Source organism: Macaca mulatta, chromosome 6 (genome assembly GCF_049350105.2).
Source record: "Macaca mulatta isolate MMU2019108-1 chromosome 6, T2T-MMU8v2.0, whole genome shotgun sequence".
NCBI lineage: Eukaryota > Metazoa > Chordata > Mammalia > Primates > Cercopithecidae > Macaca > Macaca mulatta.
The window spans coordinates 145,215,488-145,243,280 of record NC_133411.1 but is presented as its reverse complement, the minus strand read 5'-3'; the positions used below and the strand labels follow the sequence as shown (position 1 = coordinate 145,243,280).

The 27,793-nt window shown below is 40.9% G+C and overlaps 1 protein-coding gene across 1 annotated transcript in view; it reads left to right on the top strand.

The window, feature by feature from the left end:
- The window catches only part of TRPC7 (transient receptor potential cation channel subfamily C member 7), a 151,263-nt gene that overhangs the window by 30,432 nt on the left and 93,038 nt on the right, over positions 1-27,793 (top strand). The gene's annotated exons all lie outside the window — the stretch shown is intronic.

The following is a 27,793-nucleotide window of genomic DNA, read 5'->3' as shown; positions in this document are numbered from 1 at the left end:
TTTTGTTCCTCACCTTCCTTCCACCCTTCATCCTCGAGTAGGCCCTAGAGTCTGTTGTTCCCTTCTTTGTGTCCATGTGTGCTCAGTGTTTAGCTCCCACTTACAAGTGAAAACATGCAGTATTTGGTTTACTGTTCCTGTGTTAGTTTGCTTAGGATAATGGCCTCCAGCTCCATCATGTTGCTGCAAAGGACATGATCTCATTTTTTAAGGCTGCATAGTATTCCATGGTATTTATGTACATTTTCTTTATCCAGTCTACCATTGATGAGCATTGAGGTTGATTCTCTGTCTTTGCTATTGTAAATAGTGCTGTGATTAACATACACATGCATGTGTCTTTATGGTAGAACGATTTATATTCCTTTGGGTATATACACAATAATGCTTTACCCACTTTTTAACAGGATTTCTGTCTTGAGGTATTAAAAATACCTCAAGTGTTCTTTATGTATTCTAAATACTAGTTCCTTCTCTATTTCAGACACTGCAAACATCTTTTCCCAGTGTGTCACTCATCTGTGTAGGGGCAAAAAGGGAATAATGCCTTTTCCATCACCTATCACAAGGTTCACAGGCAATACCCCTGTAGCAAATGACAGATTAACAAGAGAAAAACATAAATTTATTTAACAAAGTTTTACATGACACGGACACTTTCAGAAGTGAAGACCTTAAGACTCAGGAAGAAATGTCTACTTTTATGCTTAGTTTAGATGAAGAACGGACAGCCATGTAAAATGGTGATTGGACAAAAGGGTATGATCTAACGGTAATAGACCAAGGCCTGTCTGTTCAGATTCTTCTCAGCTTCTCTGTGTAGCATTCCTTCCCAGGAATAGGGAAGGACGCTTCCAGAATAAGGATCTTATTTCCTATTTTCTAGCAAAGTAGGTCAGAGAATTTCAAGGCCAGCTCTCACAAAGGCTGGGGAAGGTCAGAATGACCTTCTTACTTCTAAGGCCCTACCAATCTCCTTCAGTTCAAAGTGCCTTGGGGTAGCATTTTTGAGCCCCAACATCAGTTACATTTATCTATCATTCTTTGTTGAACAGAAAACCTCGCTTTTGAATGGTTTATGCATCATCTTGTTAAGAACTTATTTCCCAATTAAGATTATGAAGAATTATTCTATATTACATCTTTTTTTTTCTTCTATTACTTTCACTAGCTTTACCATTCACTTTTAAGTCCTTACCACAGCTGGAGCTTGCTTTTGTATGTAGAGTGAGTTTGTTTCAGTTTTTGCTTTTCTCTGTACATTTAGTTTCCCAGTTTCATCCATTAAATAATCTAACTTTTCTTCACTAATCTCTATCCACCTCTATCACATACCAGTTCCCAAATACATGTTTCTGTTTCTTTGTTTTCTATTCCATTCCAGTGTTCTGACTATTTCTCCATTCATTCTTCCACAGTTTCATGCTAGGACTTTGTTTTGTGACCTATTACTAAGTAGGGAGATCCAGTTATATTTTCTGTGCATAGATTTGTTTGTCTCAAACAATTGTTACAAGGCTGTATAGTAATTTGGAATCCTGCTTTTCTCACTGAATGTTGTAATTTTGGCATTTCTCCCATGTTATGTTAACACTTCATAAATATCAATTCCTAGAAAATGTAGTGTCACCATCAATAAAACCAAATCTCACAATCCAGTGAGTTTCCACCATAGAGCAGCTTCTGTGGCCCAATATAAGGTGAGGGTAGGCCCCAGGGACTGAGGCAGGGTCAAGTCTGCAGGAGATGGGACAAGGTGTTCTGATCCCTGACTAGAGAGAGACAGATGATGGCTGGGCCCAGACTTGGCTTCCATAGGTCAGCTTCAGCCATTCTTTCCAAAACATAACCCCTACTCCCAGGGGTCAGTGATGATCCATTTAAAAGGAAGAAGAACACTCTCATTTTTCAAGAGGATCCTTCTCTTACACACCCAGCAGTCTGCACCCCTCAGCAGAACTGAATACAGATCCCTGAGATTATTGATGTTCTTGGCCAGCTCTCCAGGATGGGCTTGGTGAACAGAGGGAGGCATGTGAGTTCACATCTATACACCAGCCCAGCCCTTGGGAGGACCATGCAGGACCCAGGCAGCTTCATGGCCTGTTACCTTGATGGAATTTTTACCATTCTTTGTTGAGGTTATATTTCAAAAACACTTAGAAGGCCTGTGAAAAATTACACATTAGGGGTTAGAAAGGAAGTGGTAGAGTAGGGGATGGAGAAAGCCAAGAAGGCATGACTAAATTACCTGAAAGGCTACTAAAAAAAATGGTGAGGGCTGTTTTTTGTATTTCCTAAGGATCAACAAGAGGGAGCTGGAATTAAAAATTAATGAGAAGAGGGCTAAGATCAGAGACTTGTTCTTAACATGACTTCAGCAACATGGCCCAGATATGCATAATCTATTTCAGGTGAATTAAGCCACAATAAGGGGAGGAACTAAACTGTGCTAATAATCTGAGGTCCCATATTGCCGCTGGATCTGTAACTGGTTGAAAAATTCATTGTCAGAAGCAGGAGCTAAGCCTGGAGCAGCCAAGAGTTTGGTTTCTCTTTGAATTATCTGAATAGTGAGTGTTGTACAGGAATAAGGGATAAATGAAGAAATTATTCATCCTCTTTTCAATTTTTTAATCAAAGGAATATATGATGTGAAAAATCATCCAAATAGGACCCAAAATAGACAGCAAGAAGTAAGCTCCTCTTCCTTAACCCTCTCTTTGCCCCAGTGTCAATTCCCAGACTCAGCCTTATTAATAATTTCTTTTATATCTGGGCATAAATCTTTTATTTTTACATAAGGGTGTGTGTGTGTGTGTGTGTGTGTATATGTATATGTAAATATATGTATATGTTAATTTATTTACTTTTTGCCTTAAAATTATTAAAATATACCCCACATTCAGTTCCCAACTGACTTTTTCTTTAATTAATAATAAAATCTGGCAGAAATGTCTGTCCATATCAGCATCTCCAAGTCTACCTCTTTCTCCCCAATAGCTGTAGTGTTCCACAAGATAGATGCACTGTAATTTATGTATCATTTTCCTATTGATGAACTTTAGGCTAATTCCAGTTTTCTGTTTTAATAAACAGTTCTATATTAAACATCATTATATATATAACTTTCTGTACTTCTGTGACCACATCTGTAGGTTAAACTCCCCAAAATGGAGTTGCTAGGTCAAAGAGCATTGGCACTGAAAGCTACATAAGAGATTGACAATTGCCCTCCCAGAAGGCAGCCTCAAATCATAAATTTCACAGACAGAGAGAATGAGAGTCTCTTTTCCTTACTTCCTTACAGACAGTGAGTGTTAGCAAATTTTTAAATGGTTGCTGATTTTGTAGGTGAGAAACAGTATCTCAGTGCTATTTTAATTTGAATTTCTTTTATGAGTAAGATTAAACAACTCTTTATTTAATGTTCATTTGTATTTCTTTTTCTGTGAATTGTCTTCTTGTGTCTTTTGTCCATTTTTTCTTGGCTCATTACTGTTTTTACCTAGGGTTTATAAAAATTATTTTTATGAAAAAAATTGATGTTTATCTGTTTTGTGCATTGCAAATATTTTTTCAGTTTGTCTTTTTATCTCCTTTATGGTAATCTTTTCTGAACAGAAATTTTATTCAAATTTTATGCTTTCTTATTTGTGAGTTTTTTCAGTTTGACTTGTAGATTTCATGTCATGTTTTAAAAGGCTACTCAACAATTATTTGTATTGATAAATAAGTATATATATTTATGGTATATAATGTGATGTTTTCATATGTGTATACATTCTAGAATGATCAAATCAGGTTAATTAACATATTAATCACTTCAAATACTTATCATTTCTTATCATTTCTTTACAGGGAAAATATTTAAAGTCCTTTTTTCAGCTTTTTAAAATATACATTATTACAATCTATAGTCACTATGTTGTGCAATAGATCGTCAGAACCTATTCTTCCATCTAACTGAAACTCTGTACTTTGGGACCAACATCTCCCATTTCTTTATCCACACCACCTACCACCAATCTACTCTCTACTTCTACAAGTTCAACTTGTTTAGATTCCATATAAATAAAATCACATGGCATTTGTCTGTGCCTAGCTTATTTCACTTAGCATAATTCTTCTAGGTTCATCCATGTTGTGGCAAATAACAGAACTTCCTGCTTTTGTAAGACTAGATAGTATTCTAATGTGTATATATACCACATGTTTTAATCCATTCATTCATTGATGGCTTTTTGGTTTTCCCTATGTCTTCACTATTGCAAATCATACTGCAATTAACACGGGAATGCAGATTTCTCTTTGGTGTACTGATTTCAATTCCTCAAAGGTTATTTTTTAATGCACCTGAGTTCTCTTCTAGTATTTCTATGACTTTATTTTTAATTTCCTCTGACAATTTATTCTGTTATAAACAGGACATCCTCTCACTTTTGTTGTTGTTGTTGTTGCAGTAGAGAGAGTTTAATTATCACCAGGCTGCTTAGCAGAAGGACAGGAGATATTTGTCAATTCTGCCTTCCCAAGAACTCAGAAGCTAGGGTTTTTAAGAAGAATTTAGTGGGCAGGGACTAGAGAATGGGTACTGCTGACTGGTTGGGGATGAAATTATAGGAATGTCAAAACTGTCTTCGTGCACTGAGTCCATTTCTGGATGGGGGACACAGGACCTTTCGAGTCTGTTTCTTGGTATGAGTCACAGGTCCAAGTGGAGTTAGTTGGTCACCAGAATGCAAAAGTCTGAAAAAGATCTCAAACATTAGTCTTATGTTTGACAACAGTGCCGTTATCTATAGGACCAATTGGGGAAGTTACAAATGACCTCCAGCTACGTGACACCTGAGCAGTAAGCAGTTATAAAAAGACAAATTATAAAACAGCGACTGGTTAGAATTTAACTATGCCTACATTCTAACAGAATTTAGGCCCCTACCATAATTCTAACCTTGCGGGCAATTTATTAGGTTTACAAAGGCAGTTTTGGTCCCTGAGCAAGGACCCTGAGCAAGGAGTGGGTTAGTTTCAGGAAGGGACTCTTATCATCTTGTTTTAAAGTTAAACTGTAAGCCAATTCCTCCCGTAGTTGGCTTGACTTATACCCAGGAATGAGCAAGAACAGTTAGCTTGTGAGGTTAGTAACAAGATGGAGCATAATAGAAACATTCCTCTTCTCCTTTAGGTAGTTATCAAGATTTGATTCCATTTGCATAGTCTAAGACTCCCATTTCTGAAAATATCAATGAAAAGAACTCAATGTTATTAAGCAGAATGAAAATGGATGCCAGTGGAAGTGATTACTCATTTCCCCATCAAACCCCAGATAGGTATTTTTCAGCCACAACAGGAAGTCCAAAGCCACATTCAGTTTATTTTTCATTTATCTTTGTGGTCTTTTTTCAGGTTTTGCATTATTTTCGTGTTTGGTTTTTAGGCTATAGTGTGGTAACAATTCATGGCTGTTGTTTTCTCCCATCAGCCCATGAGTTAGAAGCTGGAAAATGCCATTGCAGCCCTGGGATCCAAGATGGGGTCCCATTTAATGCCAATCAAGAAAACTGAAAGTACTGCATTTGATTGAAAAGTGAAAAAATCTCCATCAATCAGTTGTAACAAGCCATAAATCTCACTTGGCATTGATGAACTAAGTGTGCCTCTCTTTCTTTTCCATTTATAAACTAGATGATTAGTACCTGATGTAAAGGTCACACACTCAAACACACTATAGGGGTAAACACTCTGAATATTTGGCTTGGTCTTTCTTTCAAAACATGTCCTGCCTGAGCAATAGGACACTATGTACTTTTTCATCAACTCTCAATAAAGTAGATCAGATGATGTGGTACCATCCGTACTCTTTCATACTCCCTACATGGTCAACAACTGTGGAGAGGTGAGATACAAGCTCTAGTTATCATAGAGGCAGTATGCTGTAAGATCTAAGAAAACTAAGAAAAAAAATGATAAGATTATATGCCTATTTCTAAAATTACAATGATGTAAGGATGGTGTGAACATATTCTAAGTACTGTCAATTTTCAAACAGAAAAGGACGCCCAAATGCTTGGTAGCATGATCGTCTTTTACATTACTATGATCTCTCCATCTCCCATACCTAAAGTGTGAAATTTGTAATAAAATCCTGTTTTTTTTAGCTCCAGAGTGAGACTGCTAATTACTGATTGGTAAATGCTTTGAAAATTCAGAAGGGCCACACTGAAATGCTAAGTATAGCGGCTCTCAATATCTCTCTTTCTCTCTCTCCCCCCCTCCTCTCTCTCTCTCTCTCTCTCTCTCTCTCTCTCTTTCCATCCCCCCCACCATTCCCTCCCATGGTTAGAATACAATGCACTTACTCACAGTGTAGTTGCTTGGACCTGGGAGGTGAGAGCTCATGTTTGCATTCCTGGGACAGGAGCATGCAGCTGCCAGCCTTTTGCATGATGGGGATTAGGTCTTTGCCGGTTGAGTTAATAGGTCTCCCAGCTGCTTCTACATATTCTTTGAAAACAGTGGTTTGGGCCTTTTTCCATCTCACTTCGGAATTCTAGACCAAGAGTCTTTCTGATGACAACTTCTCTTCTCTGGTGATTGTTAATTTTGTTTGAAGTTTATACTCCAAATAATTCACCCAATGTTTTCTCACAGCACACTGGAAATTTGACATCTTCTGTCCTTAGAACGTATTTTGTTTTGTTTTGTTTTGTTTTGTTTTTTTGACGGAGTCTCCCTCTGTTGCCCAGGCTGGAGTGCAGTGGCACAATCTCGGTTCACTGCAACCTCTGTCTCCCGGGTTCAGGCAATTCTCCTGCCTTAGCCTCTTGAGTAGCTGAGACTACAGGCACCCACCACCACACCCAGCTAACTTTTGTATTTTTAATAGAGACAAGGTTTCACCGTGTTAGCCAGCATGATCTCTATCTCCTGACCTTGAGATCCACCCACCTCGGCTTCCCAAAGTGCTGGGATTACAGGCGTGAGCCATCACACCCAGCCCTAAAACAGATATTTTAACATAAACATGAAAGTGAGCTCCACGAAATGTTCAGGAAGAGAAAATATTTTAATTAGGTTAAAAAAATCAGGAGCAAGAGTTTATTCCTCTAAATAGTATCTCCTCTAAGATTGCAAATTTAGAAACCAGACTTGAAGCATACTGTTGAGTCTGTGCTTCACCCAAAGCAAATATTTGAGGAGTTTTCTCATGGTAGTAAGATTTTAGAGGTTACTTAAGGGAACCAAATAGCTTGAAGCCTGGTGGTCAGACTCTCCCCAGGACATGGCCTTTGTCATAGGTGAAATGGCATCATAAAAGAAGATCCTTCAAGGCATTACTAGGTTGGGGCCTTAATAGGTGAGCCTCCAGAATCAGAAAGGTGGAAGGAAATGGCATTGAGTCAGGAGACCCAACTGCTGTGTGACCTTGGCTAAGTCCTGTCACCATTCCATGGTTCATCTTTCTGAGGCATAAAGGCAGATGCTTAGACTAAATAATCCCTTAATAACCCTTCCTTTCCCTAGCGCTTTCTGTTTCTCATTTCTACAAAACATTTTCATAAACAACATCTGAATTAAAATCTTAAGGAGAGATTTTTATTACCATTTTACAGGTGAAGAAATAGACTGAGAGTGGTTAAATATTTACCCATAAAGGGTAGTCTTCCTTCTGTGTGCCAGATACTGTACCAGGTATTAGAGCTGCAGGTGGAAATGAGCTCCAGACCCTGTCCTCAAAGCAAGTAGGGGACTGGAGTGTAAAGAGATTATCACAGTGGAATAGGGTATAAGCAAAATGCTGTGAGAACACATAGGAGAGAGCAATGAACTGCCTGCAATGGGAGAGTAAGTTTCCCAGAGGAGACATTTTAAAATGGTCCTTGAAGAATGAGTAGGAGTTTGGCAAGTGGAGAAGAGAAAAAAGACATAAAGGCAGAAGAATGAGCATGTGGAGAAGTGTGACCGGGCTGTGTCCTCAGTGGACAGATGTGGCTGGAGGGAAATTGGGTTTGTGGGAAGGGGGTTGATGTTAGTGAGGTATGTGGAGGTTTAATAATAAAGATGCTTGAGTTTTATCTTGTATCTTTTTAACCAAGAGAATGATGGTTTGACATCTGGATGGAAGATGGGACTGTTATTAGTAAACATACCAACCAGTGCAAAAGTCTAGATGCTAAATGATAAGGACTTAAATTAAGACCATGCCTGTGGGTATGGGGAGAAGGGGTCAGACATAAGAGACACTGTGGATTAGAATCCAAAGTTTTTGGTAACTAATTGGCAGAGACAAAGGTGAACACAGGGTTTCTAGCTCCAAGGGCTAAGTGGAGGGAACTCCATTTCTTAAAAGAGAAAGCAGAAGATCAGGTTTGGGTGTTAGATGTAAGCCCCATATGTTCAGCTTGAGGCATGCAGATTTTGAAGTGTTTGCAGGACTTACCAGTGTAGATGAGCACTTGGGAGTTCAAATCAGCTCGTTACAATACAGGTTTAGGTTGCAGGTAAAAGCCTGGGAATCGTCAGCTGATAGGTGTCTGTTGAAGCTGTGGAGATCAATGAAATCACGTCAAGCCTCAGTCTCTTCATTTACAAAGTGGATATCAATTTTACTTCCAAGGGTTATCCAGTAATTCATTGGATAAATCAGTTTAAAGCAAAAAACTGGAATCTGATTGTCCTGATTAGATTTAAACTTATTTAAATGCAATCTCTTATTCGTCTTTTACCTATGTCTCCCGGGGCTTTTAGAAAATTGCTACAGTGATCTATGTATAAGATAATGGGCCTTGAACAGTCAGCCTTGGCTTCAAGGCCATCTCTTAGAGCCAAGAGCCATCTCTTAGAGCTCTTAGAGCCAAGAGCCATCTCTTAGAGCCAAGGCCATCTCTTAGAGCCACTTCTAGGTCAATTCCCTGGTAGCCACATGCTAGCACTTACTTGTTCCTCAGCTTCCTTATAAGTAAGATACTTGACTCAGAGTATGTATTAAGTAGTTTCAATTGACACAACATTTTATTAAGTCCTGTAGTGTGGTATTCCCTGCACTGAAATTACAAATGGATAAAGTTGATTAATTAAGTATAAGTGTCAAAAATATGGAGAGCACTTTGACAACGCTATTGGACCCTAAGAACAAAATGCTATGGGAGCCCAGAGCATGAAAGAGTGGATTTCCTCAGGGACATGGAAAAGCCATCCTGGAGATGCTTTTGAACTTGTCTTGAGAAGGAGTAGAGTTCTCAGAGGTGACAAAGAGGAGTGTCAGCCCAGGCTTGGGAACGTAATGGGTAGAGGCACCAAAGTGAAATGTGTGGTGTGCTCCTTGAGCAGAGAGATCGCAAGTACTGATTTGCCTAACTTGACTTGTATTTTTTTTCAGCAGGGATCTACATTTTTTAATTGCTACTTTGCCATCTAGCTGTTAGTCCCTCTTAATCAATGGCATTTTCAGCAATCACAGCAATTTTTTAAAAGTTACTTCTATACATATGGTGCTCTTTAATTACTCTTTTAAATGAGTCTCACGCACATTTCTTACTCTGAATCCATAATCAGATGAGTCATGACACAATCCTCTGGAAGGGCATGTTATCTGATGATGCCAATTCTGAATTAGTGTTTCTCTGAAATGTTTTCATGGTATAAAATTAGTATAAATAGGATGCATAGGTCACATTCACTCTGAACCACGTTTTGGATATTTTTTCAACTTGTTATTTAAAAAAAAAAATCAAATTTTCAGAGAAGACAGCAATCCTGGCCAAGAGAGCATCAAGGGTGGGTATCCCTCTCCAACACTGAAATTCTAGGGTTCGGTGAATTTGATCCAAAGGAAAACAGGCAGATTTAAACATTGTAACATATCTAAAACATTTTTCCAATCATATGGGCAATGCAGGATGACTGTAGAAAATAAATTTGTTTAAAAGAAGAAAAGAAAAATCATCTGTAACTCCATCCGACATTAACATGTTAGGAAAATCCACTCCAATGTTTGCTGTCCCAAGCAAGCCACATATTGAGCTCTCACTTTCTCCCTGTACTTTAAATCCTGCTGGTATTAAAATTTCAATGTTTCCATTTCCATCCCTGTATCCTAACCACCACTGCACTTGACCAGATGATTCCAACAGATTCTACCTATCCTTCTGCCTCCAGGCTATGAAACTCTGAAACACTGAAGCTGTCCTCCACATAGGGTCAGAAGGACAGCATGTCGATATAAATCAGACCATGATATTCTCCTGCTGCAAAGGTTTTCATGGCCCTCACTACCTATGTTATAAAATCCAATCTCCGTACGCGAGAATACAAAATCCTCCATGATCCAGCTCCTGTTAACTTCTCCTAACTCATCTTCTGCCACCCTATACGTCTACTTGCATAGTTCCCTGTATATTCATATATCATGTTTTTGTGCCTCTGTTCCTTTACTTATGCTGTCCTCAGCTTGGAATGCCCTTGTTCCACCTCTTGAACTGGGTAACACTGACTTAGCCCTCAAGACTCAGCAACAACTTATTACCTCTGGAGCAACATCCCTGAGCACCCAGATAGGGCTAAGAGCCTGTCTTTGATGTTGATGTACCAAAGCACTGAGCCTACCTTCCTCCCTTTATCAGTCAGTTACTGCTACAGTCAGGCTGTGTAACAAACCACCCCAAAACACAATAGTCTATGCAATTAACATTTATTTTCATGTTCACAATTCTGAGGGTTAGTAGAGAAGGCTACTCTACGTATCTCATTCTGGGGCCCAAGATGGATAAATAGTGGCTACCTGGGCACATTCTTCTCTTGGCAGTGGTCAGCAGCTCCTCGAAGGACAAAGAAAACTGCAGGATGCAGGCCTCTTAAGACCCAGGTTTAGAACACATATGCTATCATTTCCACCCACATTTCACTGGCTGAAGCAAGTCCTATGACCAAACCCAATATCAATGGGGAAGAAAGTGTATTTCTCTCATAGGGACAAAAAGGAGGAGAGGAAGTATTTGCTAAGCAACTATGAAACCTCTCCTACGGCACGTTTTACAAATAGTAACTCTATCTTTCTAGTTGCTCAAGCCAAAACCTCAGATTCATTCTTGCTTGTTATTTTTTTCCATACTTAGTATTCATCAATAAATCCTCTTGGCTCTATCTTTCAAAGACATTCAGAATTTTATACCCCTCCTCTCCTTACTCAATTCCCTTCTGATCCAAGCCACGTTTGTCTCTCCTCGGGGTAATTGCAACAGCCTCCTAATTGCTTTTCCTGCTTTTGCTCTTGCCCCTTACAATTTATTCCATCCCAGCAGCCAGAGGGATTCTCTTAGGGCATAAATCAGATCATGTCAACTCTCCTATTTGAAGCCCTCCAGTCAGTGCCTCCCCATCTTGCCATAGGAAAAGCTGCAGTTGTCACAGTCTGTGCAGGTGCCTGTCAGGGCTCTGATCATCTTGCTGCTGCTGCTCCCTTAGCCTCATCTCTTCCTGCTCCACTCCTACCCACTTTGCACCTAGGGCTGGCCTCTTAGCTACTCCTCAGAAACCCCAGATACTCTCTCTCTCTCTTAGCTTTGCACTCTTCCTCCTCTTAGCACCAAGGACCCTCTGTCTGGAATATTCTTTCCTCATATATCTGGGTAACTCTCTCCTTCACCTCCTTCAACTCTCTATTCAAAATCACCTCATCCGGGAGTTCCTGGCTCACATCTATATAACATAGCACTCTCCTCTCTGCAGTTCCTACACCCCCAATAAAATATAAGCTCCATGAGAGTAGGGACTGTCCGTTCTGCTAATGGCTGTATCTCAGATTTAGGACAGCACCTGGCACAGAGTGGGTACCTGGGGAATACTTGGTGAGTGAGTAACTTGCTCTCACTAGGTAATACTGAAATGACTGGCTTGTGTGTTTTTTCCCCCTTGGGTGAGCAATAACCCAGCTCACTCCTCCTAGAATCTCCAGTGCCAGCCACAGTTCTGGCATACACAAGGCTTAGTAAGCACATGCTGAACTGAGCGGAACAACTTTGTAAAAGTGGATTTCTGGAAACTTCTCAAGCTTTTGAGCTAACAGACTCATACCCAGTTACTGCGGCTTACCAATTGGGTTTATTTGGAAAGTAATGTTTTCCCAGGAATAACTATGAAGCTAGATGTAAAGGAACTCAGGTCTAATTTGCACGAAAAGGAGAGTTCTTCATCCCACTTAACTGCAGATCCTTTATCAACTACATGTTCCTCTGGTCTGTCAGCTCCACGAAGTCAAGACCATGCTGGCCTCACTCTCCATTGTACCTCTAGGGCCTGGCACAGAGCTCAGCACACACTAGATGCTCTATTCATTTTTGTTGATTAAATGAGTAAATGAATGTATACATGAGGTCTTCCCTGAGCCAACCCATGGGCAAAAGTGGCTTAGGTGTGCTTTGTGGATGAAGCTTTGGAAGGATCCAGGTAGAGATAGGGTTTCATTCTGCAACACTGTGTAGCTGTTATGTGTGCTTCAGCTCCAACAGAGCAAAGAAACCCCAAAAATTGGGCTTGTTAAAAGCCGGTGCACTCAGAACAGCAGTCACCATGCTGCCCCCTTTGGAATTTAGCTGGCACAAGCAATGCAACCTCATCCTGCCACTCTTCTCTCTAAACCTAAGGAATGAGCTGCAAGGTTCCCCCAGCCACTGCTGGGGGGTGCACTCCATAAACCCTCTGCTTACCCACCGATTGCCATAGCTTCTCACCATGAAAACAGTGATAGCATTTGGGGCTGGAGGACCAATCACAGAAAGGGGGTGATGACCTCCGGGTGAGAGTCCAAAAGGGATGTAAGTGGATGGGCTGGCACTTTGCTAAGAGGCTTAGGGCCTTGAGAGAAATAGGAGTGTGTTCCGTTAGGGACAACTCCTACCCTGACTTTCTAATTGCTGACACACAACTGCTGGTGACTTAGCATGGGGTGGACTCAGCTCCCAGAGCTCAGTCAGTCTCGACTCCTGGCTTTCCCTCAGGTGTGGAAACACAGGGTGTTGCTTTACCTAAAGCTTCAGCACTTTTGCCCTTTAACAACAGGCCCTCATCTTTCTCTTCCCTTTCACAGAGAGGTCCTTGAATGCTCCTCCCACACCTGCCCTTCAGAGCATGTTCAGGGTTTTAGAGCACTACAAGGGCAGTCAGTGTTTCTAGCAAATGAGTACTTCCCAGTATTATGATCACGGACTTTGGAGTGAGCTATACCTGAATTCAGATCCCAGCTGCCACCAAAGTCTCTGGGCCTCAGTTCCTCTCTCCATAAGACAGAAATGATGATACTATGTACTTCCTAGGTTTGTCATGAGAATTCAATGAGATAAATATAGAAAGCACTTAGCCCAGAGCCTGGACATAGTAAGCACTTGATAAAGGATAACTAATAGCAGTAATAACAGCAATAGTTATAACTTTTAATATTGTCTTTCATCCTGATGGGTGCACAGACCAATCAATCATGCTTTGGCCACCCTCATGTGGGGGTGGGGCAGGTGGGCAGGGGACACGTGGGGTTGCTTCCATGTAAGTGAGCCACAGGGCTTCCCAAAGGTTCCTCTTCCTCTTTCAACTCACATGTCCTGATGGATTCTCTGAGTCACAGCCTAGAGGAAGCACTCTATCATGGAGCACTAACCTATGGATGATAAGGTGGTATGTGTGTGTGTGTGTGTGTGTGTGTGTGTGTGTGTGTGTGTGTGTGTGTGTGGAGAGCGAGAGAGAGAGAGAGAGAGAGAGAGAGAAAACAGGGAATGCAGAGAGAGGGGAGAGAGCCTGGGAGCCTCCTATAGAGGCTGGGTGGCTGTGAGGGGTGGGTTGTGGGGACAAGACAAGTTCATATAGGAAAACCTGCCTCCCAGTTTTACCACAGTTCCAGCAGGAAAAGCAGAAAGATGAGGAGAGGCTCTTCCAGGAGTTCCACAAGAGCAAACCAAGCCGCATCTTTAACCTGGCTAAGGATGTGCAGAAAGTGCACATGAATTCCTTTCTTGGTAAATAAGCATATCCATGCCTATTTAATTATGAGAAATATGTAAAATATTGAATTATGTGCATAACTTACGCATATGACCATGCTGTGGTTAAAGTCAGCTAGTATTCATCATAGTCCACACACGGTTACATGATCTCTTCCTGTTGCACTTGCTGGTCCCACTTCCTGGAATGTCCATTCCCTGCTGCCTCCTCTCCTCATACCTGTCTTACACCTGCTAGCTTCTGCTCATCCTCAGGTCTCAGTTCATACAATCTGCCTCCTTTTGGAAGCCCCGTGATACCTGAAACTCAGGCAGCATGCCCCAACCCTGTCCCAAGGCACTTATATCACCCCGTGGTCCTCATCTGGCTACTTGTATTATCTCTAGAAGGACCCCAAGCCCCTTCAGGGCAAGGCTTTCTTTTAGTAGGTTTACGTTCTCAGTGCCTGGCATACAGTGGGTGCCCAAATATATGTGCTGAATTAGTAGATATAATACCCAAGTTGCTAATAAAATACCTGAGTCGTTTCCTTGAAAGACAGTCTTTGTCCTCAGGCAAGCCTCTGAATCTAACAGAGGGGACTTCTTAAAAAAACAACAAGCAGAGCCATCCATTACTTCTGAGATTTCATAAATGCCATGTCAATGTGCTATGGGCCCTGTACAATGTCAGTAGCTGATAATTAAGTAAACCAAAAACCAGATTGGAGACCAATGTGCCAGCAGAAGCACTGTCAGCACTGCCTGGCTGAGGAAGGTGGTGCACAGTGACCTGCAGACTCAGTGCTCAGCGTCCAGGCGCCTGCACTTGAGGAGTAAGTGAGCAGGACCCTGACCCAATTTCTATGACCCGAACTTCCTCACTGCTGCCTGCACCTTCTACCTTGGACTCACACAGGGTGAAGCTCTGGAAATACATCCAATGAGAAGGTTTGCCAGCTTTGTTAGATGAGGCACTTGAAGATCAAACCCCAAATAGACAAGTTATCTGTGCTTATGCTGTCTGCTAACCTACACACTCTAGGTCATCATAATATTGGTCAATACTTACCACAGATTGTGTGAAGCACCTTATTTGGGTTATCTTTTTCAGTTTGCTCCTTGCAACAACCCTATAAAGTAGATGGCATTATCAGCCCCAATATGCAGATTAAATTAGAACACACAGAGAGATTAAGTTATACACTCAAAATCATACAGCCACAATGCAGCAGAGCTGTGATTCGAACCCAAACACTGACCACCCAGTCATCCTTCTCATGCAAAGACTGATCAGGCCTGTGATTAAAAATTATAAGATCACCAATGCACAGCCATCTTTCCTGAATGCTGAAACACTTAGGACATAGAGATCCCTTTAGAAAAGCAGGGAGTATGTTTGGGATTAATAAAGGAAAGCCTCCTGCAGAGAGTTTATAAAGTCAGGGAGGCAATGAGTAACCAGTGGCAGAGTTGGAGAGTCAGACCTCTCAGGTGATCATGGAGTCAAAGCACCAGCCCTACCCTGCTCTACCCTTGGGGCAGAACCCTGGACTCTGAGGACCCAGGAGTTGCCTAAATCCCCCTGAGAAAGCTGAGGTGAGAAATGCGGTCGGTCTCTGCACTAAACACGAACCACCTTCCTTGGATCTGCATTCCTAAATGGAGTTGAAATGCGAAAGGGTATTTGCCTTGATCCTTTGGAGCGTGAGTTTATTGATAAGGTGAAGGTTAATGAAACAATTAATTGTATCCATGGAAGCTAAAACGTGGATTGAAGCTTTTCAATTTTCATCTGCCATAATGAGCACTAGGCTCAGGTTCTTACCCAGTAGTTCACATCCATTAATTGTTTTAATGATTCCAGTTTTAATTAATAAAAATACAACCATGTGTGTTAAATCAACATCCAGAGTTTTCTTGCCCAACAGCTGAGTTGGGGATGTGCAGAAAGAAAACACCAGGGCAAGATGCAACTTTGAAGTCCTGTGTTAGCCAAAGGGTACTGAAGGTGACCTGTGCACCCAGCATTGGGCTGTGTGTTTCCCCACTTCACCACATAGAATCCTCTCAACATCCTATAATTAGGTGTTTTAATTCCTCTAAAGGTCCTCACCATGGGAAGCCACTGTCTCCCAAGTCACCCCTCAGAACCTGCATGTGATTCTCTAGAAGACTGTCAGATCCCTTCCTCCATCCTCATACCTTCCTTTTCATCTCCAGATGCTCTCCCATTTAATGCTATGGAAGTCACAGTCCCTCCTCAGTGAAGCACCCCATCACTGAACCCCTCCTCTGAGCGACGTGCCACCTTTTTGCTCTCTCTAAAGACAGGCTGCCCTGAGGACACAGCGTTCCTGCAGCCCTTTCAAGTGGAGGTGGTTTTGCTCCCAATCTTCAGAGCACTGGGCTTGAAGATGGGGTGGGCATCCCCCTTGCGGTTTCTTGCCAGTTCCAAGAAAGAAGTTTCTCTTCTCCTTTCTCTCCTCTCTAAGAACATCTACCTTTGAATTATATTTCAACATATTATATCACCCATTATCTTTCATTGTTGTAGTCTGCAACAATGGGTCACTCTATCACAATTTCGGTTCTTGCTGCTTAAATTCTTGGCACTTCAATATATACACAGGTCATCCTTCCAACACACTGGCTCAGTTTTTTGGACTTACCTCCTCTAGTGGTCTTAACCTCCTCTGTACCTTAGTCACCAAGAGCCTATGTGAGCCAACACTTGCCATGATCAATAAATGCAAACCCTCCATTATCTAAGCATTGCACATCACACTCTCTGACTTCAGTTTTTCCATCTCACTTGAATGCCTCAACTCTATCAATCTTTCTCCTCCCCGCAGGTCTTCTAAGCTCAGAACTGATCAAGCCATCTTTTCACTTTCCCTCTCCCCATCAAAGTCCTGTCTTCCTTTCATATCAGCTTCAATTCCATGACCTGTCACTGTGATCACTCCCTCAGGTACACTTCAGCTCCTCTGCCCCCTCTTGCTTTGTTGCACTCTTTGGCAAAAACACAACCCTGGTAAAATATAATTCTCTATCTGCTCCATGCTGGCACCCAGGAAGGTGAATGTGGTTAGGGAAAAAAAAAAAAAAACAAAACACATTAACAGACCTTATTCTAAATTTATGACCACGAACTTCAAATGGGCTCTTATTGTTCTCCAGCAATCACATCTGGTTTTTCTAATCCATCTCTTCTCATTTTCTCCTAAAAGTTATTTCAGACCTACTCTCTCCTCTCCCCAAACTTCCACCACCACTTCCCCTATTCTTACTTTCAGCTGATAATTTTTATTTCTATTGCACTGAACAAAATTGAAGCAACAGGAGAAAAATGTCTACAGGACCCCATCATCCATGCACCCACCGAATAGCATCTTCACTTACATACTGACATTTCCTCCTATTACTGTAGCTAAGCCATATGTGATTCTATATACATGTATTCTTCTACTCATACTGTTACTGGTGGAGGGTCTTGACTATGAGTTGTCCAGGTCCTTGGCATTTTGAACAAAGAATTGAACAAAATGCACAAAGTAGCAGAGGAAAGAAACATGGGAACAAAGCAGCGAAAGCAACAATTTATTAAAGCGAGAAAGCACCCCACAAATTGGGCATGGGCCTGAGCAAGCGACTCAAGGGCCCAGTTACAAAGTTTTTTTGGGTTTTAAGTACTCGGTTTTCGGTTCTTACCAGCTACCCGTTATCTGCATGAAGGATTTGGTCTGTGGCTAATTAAAGACTGATGTGAACTGGTGCCCTGTGCAGATGAAGAGATGGTCCCTGCTTGGCCAGCAGCCAATCCAAGGTACTCTCCCTTTCCATCTGACACTGGTGGAAGGGAGAGGGTTGTAGGAAGAGTAGCCTTCGATCCTCTATTACTTGGGAAGGGAGATGGGGTTTTTCCTTTTGGTTTAGCTTTAGGAAATTTTAGGTGTTCTGACCCCAGACCCAGGTGTTTTCCTTTTGATCCAGCTTTGGGAAGTCAGCACGAATTGGCCTTAGATTCCCTGCCCCCAGACCTTCGTGTTTTTTCTTTTAGGAAGTCAGCACAAATTGACCTCAGATTCTCTGCCCCCAGACCTTGGTGTTTTCCTTGATTCAGCACAAATTGGCCTTAAGTTCTCTGCCTCCAGACCCTGTTCTTCTGCCTCAATACATTAAGTTCAATCCTCCTTCATGTATGCTTCTGAACTACTGGATTAATAGAATGATCTACTGATATCATAGACAATGATCAGGATATTTATCTACTAGAAAATTCCCATCAGCATACAAAATATCATAGTTTCTCCTATAAGGAGGAGAAAGGAAGAAAGGAAGGAAGGGAAGAAGGAAGGAAGGAAGGGAGGAAGGAAGGAAGGAGGGAGGGAAGAGAGGGAAGAAAGGAGAAAACAAGCTTCTCTTGACCCTACTTCTCACATCAGCTACTTTTCAATTTCTCTGCTCTCTTTGGCAATAAAATTTCTCAAAAGAGCTGTCAATATCCGTGGCACAATACCTCTTTTCCTGCTCTCTTAGCTCTCTCCAGGCATGTCCTCCACTCTTCCATAACTGCTCCAGTCAAGGTGACCAACGACTTCCAATTTGCTCAATCCAATGGTCAACTTCCAGTCCTCTTATTTAGAGATAATAATACTATCAGTTCTACAGCATAGTTGTGACCATTTAATGAAATATTAAAATGTTTTAAACATTTTTATTGTAAACTGTTAGTGCAACCCTTTCTTAAACAAACTCATCCTAAATGTTAAAAGCAGAAATATCTTCCAGGTTTACAGCTGTACACATCTGCTGACTTAGCTCCACTAGTATTTCAACTGGAGCTTTCCATAAACATTTCTTCCCCATAACTGGATCTCTGAAGGGAGGGAGGGAGGGGGCGTGAATTTGAAGTCCACACTCTTTTAAAATCTAATTTCTAAGGTCTCCATTGGGGAATGAGTGTTAATTATCCTGTATTGTATGGATGTCTCCACAGCATCAGTCTGAGAAATTCATTTAACTTTTGACCGATCAGGGAAATGAGCTTCTCTTTCTCTTCTAATTTAAGTTTGTCAATAGCTTTGAAAAAGTTGGAGAGCTGAAGTTTTTAGTGAAAGTCAAGCAAACTAATAATTTCCTGAAATTGATGTTATCAAAACCATGACCTTAGAATCAAAAGTTAAAGGTATCAAAATGTCTTGATAGATGGTTTGGAGTCATCCTCCATATTAGGGCTAGAAATTCATCTCAATAACAAATAAACTTGGGAGATTTATAGATCAAAAGGAAAGAAAAGAAATTCTCAGATAGTTGAGAACTAAAGAATCTCAGTTGATACCTGTGTTGAACAGAGAACAAGAAATAAATAGTGAATACACTACAACACTGCTTACCATATTGACTACATAAAAAGCTCTGATCCATTAATTTGGGTTAAAAGCCAGCAAAAAATTGTCAGCAGAATTTTGTTCCTAGAAAGAAAACTTTATCAATCTTCAAAGCAATGTAAATGCATGTTTCTGAGCATTTTCTCATCATCTTAAGAAATGCATTTGAACTAGGTGTTTATTCAAGGTCAACAATCCATATTTTCAGACAACATGTTTTTCTATGTAGAAAATCCCAAATAATCTAAAGGCACCAGTAAGTGAGTTTAGCAAGGTCACCGAATATAAGGACAACACACAAAAATGAATATTTCTATATATAATGATAAAAATTGAAACGAAGAAAAATGTTTAAATATTTCCAATAGCTGAAAAAATGAAATACTTAGATATAAATTTTATAAAACATATGTGAAACCTGTATGTTGGAAACTATAAAAAATGAATGAAATAAATCAAACAACACCTAAATAAGAGAAGGTACATATTATGTTTGTGGTTTGGAGAATTCAAAAGAATTTAAATGTCAGTTCTTCCCCAAACTGATCAATAGATTCAACACAATTCCAATAACAATCTCAGTAGAACTTCTTGTAGATATGAACAAGCTTATTTTAAAAGTTATATATAAAGGGAAGGAATGAGAAAAGCCAAGATAATTTGAAAAAGAAAAGCAAAGTTGGAGGACTCAAACTACCTAGTTTTAAGATAACATAAAGTTACAAAAATAAAGACAGTGGGTAATAGTGAAAGGATAAGCATATAGATCAAGGAAACAGAATAGAGAGTGCAGAAATAGACTCATACAAATGCGGTTAATGATTTTTGACAGTTGTGCAAAAATGACTACATGGAGAAAGAATAATCTTCTCAACAAATGGGGCTGGAACAAATGAACATCCATGTGCAATAAAAGATACCTCAACCTATACCTCACATCATATACAAAAATTAACACAAAATGGGTGATAGATCTAAATTTAAAACATAAACTATAAAACTTCTAGAGGAAAACATAGGAAGACACATTTATGACCTTGTATTAAGAAAAGATTTCTTAATTGTGACATCAAAAGCATAACAAAAAGACAAAATAATAGATTGGACTTTATATTAGTCTGTTTTCACACTGCTGGTAAAGACATACCCAAGAGTGGGCAATTTACAAAAAAACAAACAAACAAAAACAAAAACAAAAAAACAAAGAGCTTTAATAAATTCACAGTTCCACATGGCTGGGGAGGCCTCACAGTCATGGCCAAAGGTGAAAGGCACGTCTCACATGCAGCAGAAAAGAGAAGAATGAGAGTCAAGTGAAAGGGGTTTCTCCTTATAAAACCATCAGATCTTGTAAGACTTATTCACTACCACAAGAACAGTGTGGGGGAAACTGCCTATGATTCAATTATCTCCCACTGGGTTCTTCCCACAACACAAGGGAATTATGGGAGCTACAAGTCAAGATGAGATTTGGGTGGGGACACAGCCAAACTGTATCAGACTTCATCAAAATTAAAAATGTTTGCTGTCTGAACGATACTGCTAAGAGAATGTGAACATAAGCCACAGACTAAGAGAAATATTTATAAATCCTCTCTTAAAAATGAATTGTATCCTGAATATATAAAGAACTCTCAAAATTCAATAATTTAAATTTTTTTTAAGTGGACAAAGTATTTTAATATAAACTTCATCAAAGAAGACATAAAGATGGCAAATAAGCACAGGAAAAGATGTGCAGCACTATTAGCCATTAGGGAATGCAAATTAAAATCACAACGAGATACCATGACACAGAAAAGAAATTGACGCAGGCCATAGTCGCCTGCACTTGCAGTCCCAGCTACTCAGGAGACTGAGGCAGGAGGATCTCTTGAGCCCATTAGTTAATGACCAGCCTGGCAATATAGTGAGACCCAACTCTAAAAATAAAAGCAAAAACAGGAAATAAACTAACAATACCAAGTGCTGGTGAAAATATGGAGCATTAGAATGTTCGTAATTTGCTAGTAGAATGTAAAATGGTAGAACCTTTCCAGAAACAAATTGGAAGCTTCTTACAAGGTTAAACATGCATCTACTATATATTCAGCAATCCTGCTCCTAGGCATTTACCCTAAAGAAATAAAAAACTATGTTCACACAAAAACTTGTACAGGAATATTGGCCAGGTGTGGTGACTCATGCCTATAATCCCAGCAATTTGGGAGGCTGAGGTGGGTGGATCACTTGAGGTCAGGAGTTCAAGACCAGCATGACCAACATGGTGAAAACCTGTCTCTACTAAAAATACAAAAATTAGCCGGGCGTGGTGGCATGTGCCTGTAAGTCCAACTTCTTGGGAGGCTGAGGCAGGAGAATCACTTGAACTCTGGAGGCAGAGGTTGCTGTGAGCTGAGATTGTGCCATTGCACGCCAGCCTGGACAACAGCGTGAAACTCTGTCTTAAAAAAAAAAAAAAAAAAAAAAAAATCTTGTACAGGAATATTTATAGCAGCCTTCTTCTTCATTGCAAAATGTCAAAAACTGGATACAATCAAATGTTCTTCAGTGAGTAAATAGATCAACAAACTAATACATCCATATAGTGGATGTGAAATAGAAAAACTGACTATTGATGCATGCAACATCATGGATGAATCTCAAAGTGATCATGCTGAGGGAAAAAACCCAGTCACAAAAGCTTATATACTACATTAGTCCACTTGTAAGGCATTCCGATTTACAGGTTTTATCTGGAGTGGAAGAAAGATGAATCAAGAGTTTATCCAGTATTTTTTGTTTTCCTCCTACCCATGAGCCAGTCTTACTCCCACTCCAGTAATTATAAACCACAAAGGGCAAGAGATCAGGAGTTTGAAATCATGTAGATTGCCATTTACATGCTTATTTTTATTATCAGTTTTTGTTTAAGTTTTTATTTTGTTATTTGTGTTATTTATTATTAACTCTCCTGGGCATTTGACATGATCTTAGTGTTGAATTCTCCAGATGATTGAACAGTGTATACCTTAGTACAGATGGAAAACTGCTATGCATAAGAGTTAAATGGCTTGCTCCACTTATCAATTTTATGAACAGGAAACTTATCAATTTCACTTATCGAATTACTGGCAAGTAGTAAAATAAGAATTCCAATTCCAGGTCCTTCTGACTGCAAAACCTGTGCACTTACTGACTATACTATAGAATCTATCAGGGATTCACATATCCTTATCCCTACCCACCCTTTGTTTCCCCCAAGTTAGTTGAGAGTCACCACAACTGAGCCTCAAGTGTGCCAAATAGAAGGAAACACGCTGCTCCCCTAAGAAGCAACAGGATGAGACGGAAAGATCAGGATTTGAGTTGGACCAACCTGTTTTGAATCTTGGCTGTATCACCTAGTAGCTATGTCATCTTAGACAAGTTCACTGTTCCAGTTAATTAAACAAGTACTTACTGAGTGCCCACCATGCTCCAGGAAATGTTCTAGGATCTCAGGATACATTTGTGAACGACACAGAAAAAATTCATGCCCTGAAGAAAATTATATTCTAGTGGAAGACATGGACAATAAATATAAAAATAAGTAAAATATATAGTACATCAGGCAGTCATAAGTACTATGAAGAAAACAGAAAGGAAAAGCAGGGAAGGGTAATGAGGAGTGGAGGAGCCACACTTTTTTTAAAAGATACTCGGGGAAGGCTTAAGAATTGTTCATGTAGATATCTGGAGAAAGAGGAGTCTAAGCAAGGGGAATAGCCAGTGTAAAGGTCTGGTCTACACCCAGTGTGTTTGAAGAACAGCAGGGGCACCAGAGTAGCTGGAGTAGACTGAGTCGGGGGGAGACTCCCAGGAAATAAAATCAGGGAGAAAATGGGGAGGCTAGAGGATAGTGTAAGCAGTGGGTCATCTTCCAGGATTTTGAAACCACCAAGAATAACAACAGCAGTAATGTTGGGAGAATGATGTGAGACAGGAACTAAAATCTCCAAGAAAGGTGAGAGAGTGACCCAGATATCAGTGACTGATGACCCCACTTTTACTTTGGATAGGGAGCCTTTAGAGGAGGTGTACAGAGCAGTCCCAGGATCTGACAACTTTTTCTTTTCTTTTCTTTTCTTTTTCTTTTACTTTCTTTTTTGAGACAGAGTCTCCCTCTGTCGCCCAGGCTGGAGTGCAGTGGCGCGATCTCAGCTCACTGCAAGCTCCGCCTCTCAGGTTCACACCATTCTCCTGCCTCAGCCTCCCGAGTAGCTGGGACTACAGGCGCCCACTACCATGCCCAGCTAATTTTTTGTATTTTTAGTAGAGTCGGGGTTTCACCATGTTAGCCAGGATGGTCTAGATCTCCTGACCTTATGATCCACCTGCCTCAGCCTCCCAAAGTGCTGGGATTACAGGTGTGAGCCACCGTGCACAGCCAGATCTGACTACTTTTTCTAAGTATTCCTCTGCCTGGTGTATTAAGAATCAACTAGGCAGGATTATGCAGGACAAGGACAGAGTCAGAGAGACTTGGGAGTCTGTAGGGTTAGTCCAAGCAATAGATGATGGTTTGGACCAAGGTAGAAATAGTAAAATTGGTGAAAAGAGATCAGGGTAGGGATATATTTGGCAAGTAGAACTTACAGGATTTGCTACCAAATTATATGTGGGTTACGAAAGGAAAGTAGCAATCAAGGATAAATTCTATATATATATTTTTGTCCAGGACAACTGAAGGAATGGGGAATACTAAATAAGGTAGGAGACTCGATCCAGAGTTAGGAGTTAGTTTCATGAAGTTCAAAATGCCCATTAGACATCCAAGGGGAGATATAAAGTTGGTAATTGGATACAGAGAAGAAAGGTGGGTGAAAGATACAAATTTCGGACTTGCCAGTGTATGGGTGGTATTGAAATTCATAACACTAGATAAAATCAATAAGGCAATCAGTGTAAATGGATAAAAAGAAGAATTCCAATGGCTGGTCACAGTTTGGGAAATTCCAAAAATTAAATTGTAAGGGAGATGAAAATGAATTAACAAAGAATACAAAAAGTAGTTATTCAGAAAAAAGATGAAGACAGAAGAGTATGTTATTCTGGAAGACAAGTGAAGAATATGTATCAAGGAGAAGGAAGTGATCAACTACGTTAAAGCACTTGGTAGGTCATGTAAAATGAGGACTAGGAACCAACCATTGAATTTAGCAACATGAATGTGATTTGTGACCTTGACAAGAACAGTCACAGTAGTCAGTGGAGGGGAAAGCCTTACTGAAGGGGACAAGAAAGGGTACAAGGAGGGCAAAATGGAGACAACAAATGTAGACAGCCCTATTAAAGAGATTTGCTATAAAATTAGATAGAAAATTGGGGTAGTCATTGAAGGGAGAAGTGGGGTCAAGAGAAATTTCTTTTTAAAACAGGAGAAATAACAGCATGTTTGTATGATGAGCAAGTAGGGAAAGGGAGAAATTGAGAATCCAGGAGAGAGAAAGGAAGATTGCCACATCCTTGAGTAGCCAAAAGAGGTTGATATCCAGCACGTAAGTGGAGGAGGTGGTCGTGGAGATGAGCAGGGGCAGTTCATTCACAGCCAGAGGAGGGAACACAGAGTGCAGAAGCAGAGACGCATGTAGGTGTGAACATGTGGGACTTTTCTTCTGATGACTTCTATTTTCTTGATAAAGTAGGAAACAAGGTCCTTATCTGAGAGGAGAAGGAGATATTAGAGGACTGAGGAAAGAAGAATATATGAAATGCCTATTTAGGAGAGTAGGAGAGTAAACTGCCCAGACTAAGGATGACTTGAGGCTGGAGGTACTGAGTATACAGCACAATGATCAGCTGTGGGTTCTCAGCCACATTCACTGTGCAGAGGCGAGAACACACTGGTAGAGAGTTAGACTCAACCAAGGTCAGGCTTTTATCCAGTGGGGACAATGGAATAAAAGAAGGACAAGAGACGATTTCGTTGACCATGAAATATCAGCTCTGCAAGGAGACAGACAGTGACATAAGGTGGATTTAAAAAAAAAAAAAAAAAAAAAAAAACAAGTGAAAAGGAGGTACAGTCAGTGGCTGTAAGGCAGGTGGAATCAAAGGATTGCTGGAGTTGGGGTCCAAGAGGGAGTGAGCGGGACATATAGGAGGTGGTGGTTGGAGAAAGGACACTTGAAGTTGGGGTAGGGAAGGATCTGCAGTTATTGGAATAACTAAGAGAGTCAATGGCTGAATTTGGGTTGAGAATAAGGTCATTAGAAAATGGGCTGTCTGGCCAGACACGGTGGCTCACGCCTGTAATCCCAGCACTTTGAGAGGCCGAGGCAGGTGGATCACCTGAAGTTGGGAGTTCGAGACCAGCCTGACCAACATGGAGAAGCCCCGTCTCTACTAAAAATACAAAATTAGCCAGGCGTGGTGGTGCATGCCTATAATTCCAGCTACTCGGGAGGCTGAGGCAGGAGAATTGCTTGAACCCAGGAGGTGGAGGTTGCGGTGAGCCGAGATCGCGCCATTGCACTCCAGCCTGGGCAACAAGAGTGAAACTCCATCTCAAAAAAAAAAAGAAAGAAAGAACGAAAACGGGCTGTCAAGGAAATGAAAGGGCAGGGAATGTGAGGATCATCTTCCAGGATAGTTAAACCATCAAGAATAACAATGCAGTCATGTTAGGAGACTGATATGGGACAGGGGCTAAATATCCAAGGAAGGTGAGAGAGGGACCTAGAGATCAGTGGCTGATATAAGGAAAAGCATAGATCTGCCTGTTACTTTATCTCTCTGGTCTCACTTTCCTCATTTGGAAGTTGGAAATGGTGATCAGCCTTCCATTATGGGGTTTTTATAAGGATTGAATGAGATAATGCAGGTAGAGCACCTGTCACCCATTAGAACTGGCAGACCTCAGTGTTCAGGAATATTTTTTAAAAATGTAAAGGGCACCTATGAAGTCTTGAGGGTGTATCTCATCTTCCAATTACAGTGAGGAGTGTGTCTTGGAAGGCTAATTGAGCTCAGGTTTGGCTCAATAAATTATAATCATGACAATTCCCCAGAGATGTTCATCAATGGCCCTCTCTGTTTCCATTCATGTCCATGTCATCTCCTTCCTGGCAGGCCTAGGTTCTCGCTATCCCCTCTAGCCAACTGCAGACAGCAGAAGGCTTATTGCCTTCCAGCCCAAGTGTCTAATGCAGAAGGCAAAATGCAAATTACCTGCTTTGGCTGCTCTGTTGCCTCTCCTATTGATGGCAGGCTGGCTGAAAGAGCCCAGAGAAGTGACAGTCTCTAATGAAGTGTCACCTTCTGTTCTGAACTGCACTGAACCCAGACACGTGAGGAAGCTCTGGGCAATACAGCCTGACTAGCTCGTAGCACGGGGAGCCTGGGACAAGAGCTAGATCAACTCCTTTTCACTTTATCTCCTATACCCACCCATGACTTCAGCTCTAGGCAGGAGTTTCCATCAAGAAATGAGGTATGTTCTAGCCAACAGGGCAGTGTCTGTTTTACTGGTAACAGGCATTAACATTCAGAGATTCCTTGTTCTCAGAAAAGGGGTAATAAAGTTACAGGGTGGGAGTTGGAAACTTAAGGAACCTGAGTTGCCACAGAGGAGATTCCAGAGTTGAATGGGTCCATGTGGTGAGATGATTCACCTTGTCCATGTTGCTGAGCCCCGTGTACCTTGAGCCTCCTACCTCTGGCTTATCAGTGCTCTGCAGAATATATTAGCCAGGAAAAGATCTGAGCAAGTTTCACTTAGCCTTGTACTTGTGCAAATCTGAGGGTGGAACTCAAGCCTCCTCTTCCTTCACACTACTCAGAGACTTGCCTTGTTCACCACTAATTTTTCATTGTCCGCTACATAGTAGGTTCTCAGTGATGAATGAATGCATTCATGAATGAATGAATGAGTGAATGGCAGATGAGTGAGTGTCAGGGTTGGAGGAGCATAGAGCATGGTTCTTCCAATCCTAACACTTCAGACCAGCTCTGTGCTAGCTACCAAAACCTAGAACCCCACAAGTTTCTTACATGCCTGAGCCGAGAGGTCATTTTTCCAGCCAGAATTTCTGAAACTCCCTTCTTCTACCTAAATTATATATAAAAACGAAGGGCAGCTACTCTCACCTGAAAATATTTTCTTGATCTTTTCCCTTTTCCCAGCAAACAAACACTTACTTACCTCTTTCTCTAATGCAAAGTGACATTTTGATACAGCAACCCTAGAAGGAGACAAGAATCATTAACTCAGAAAAATGGCTGAGCTTCTGCAGTTTGCCAGGCTCCCAACTATTGGCTGAGAACTCCATGTTCTGGAAAAACACAACCACAGTCCTTTTTGCCAACTACTATCTAGCAGTCTGAGGGTTGTTGATATTGATTAACATTGAAAGTGACATTTGGGTCTTGTGTACTTTCCGAATAGACTCCTTTCAACTAAGAAACCAG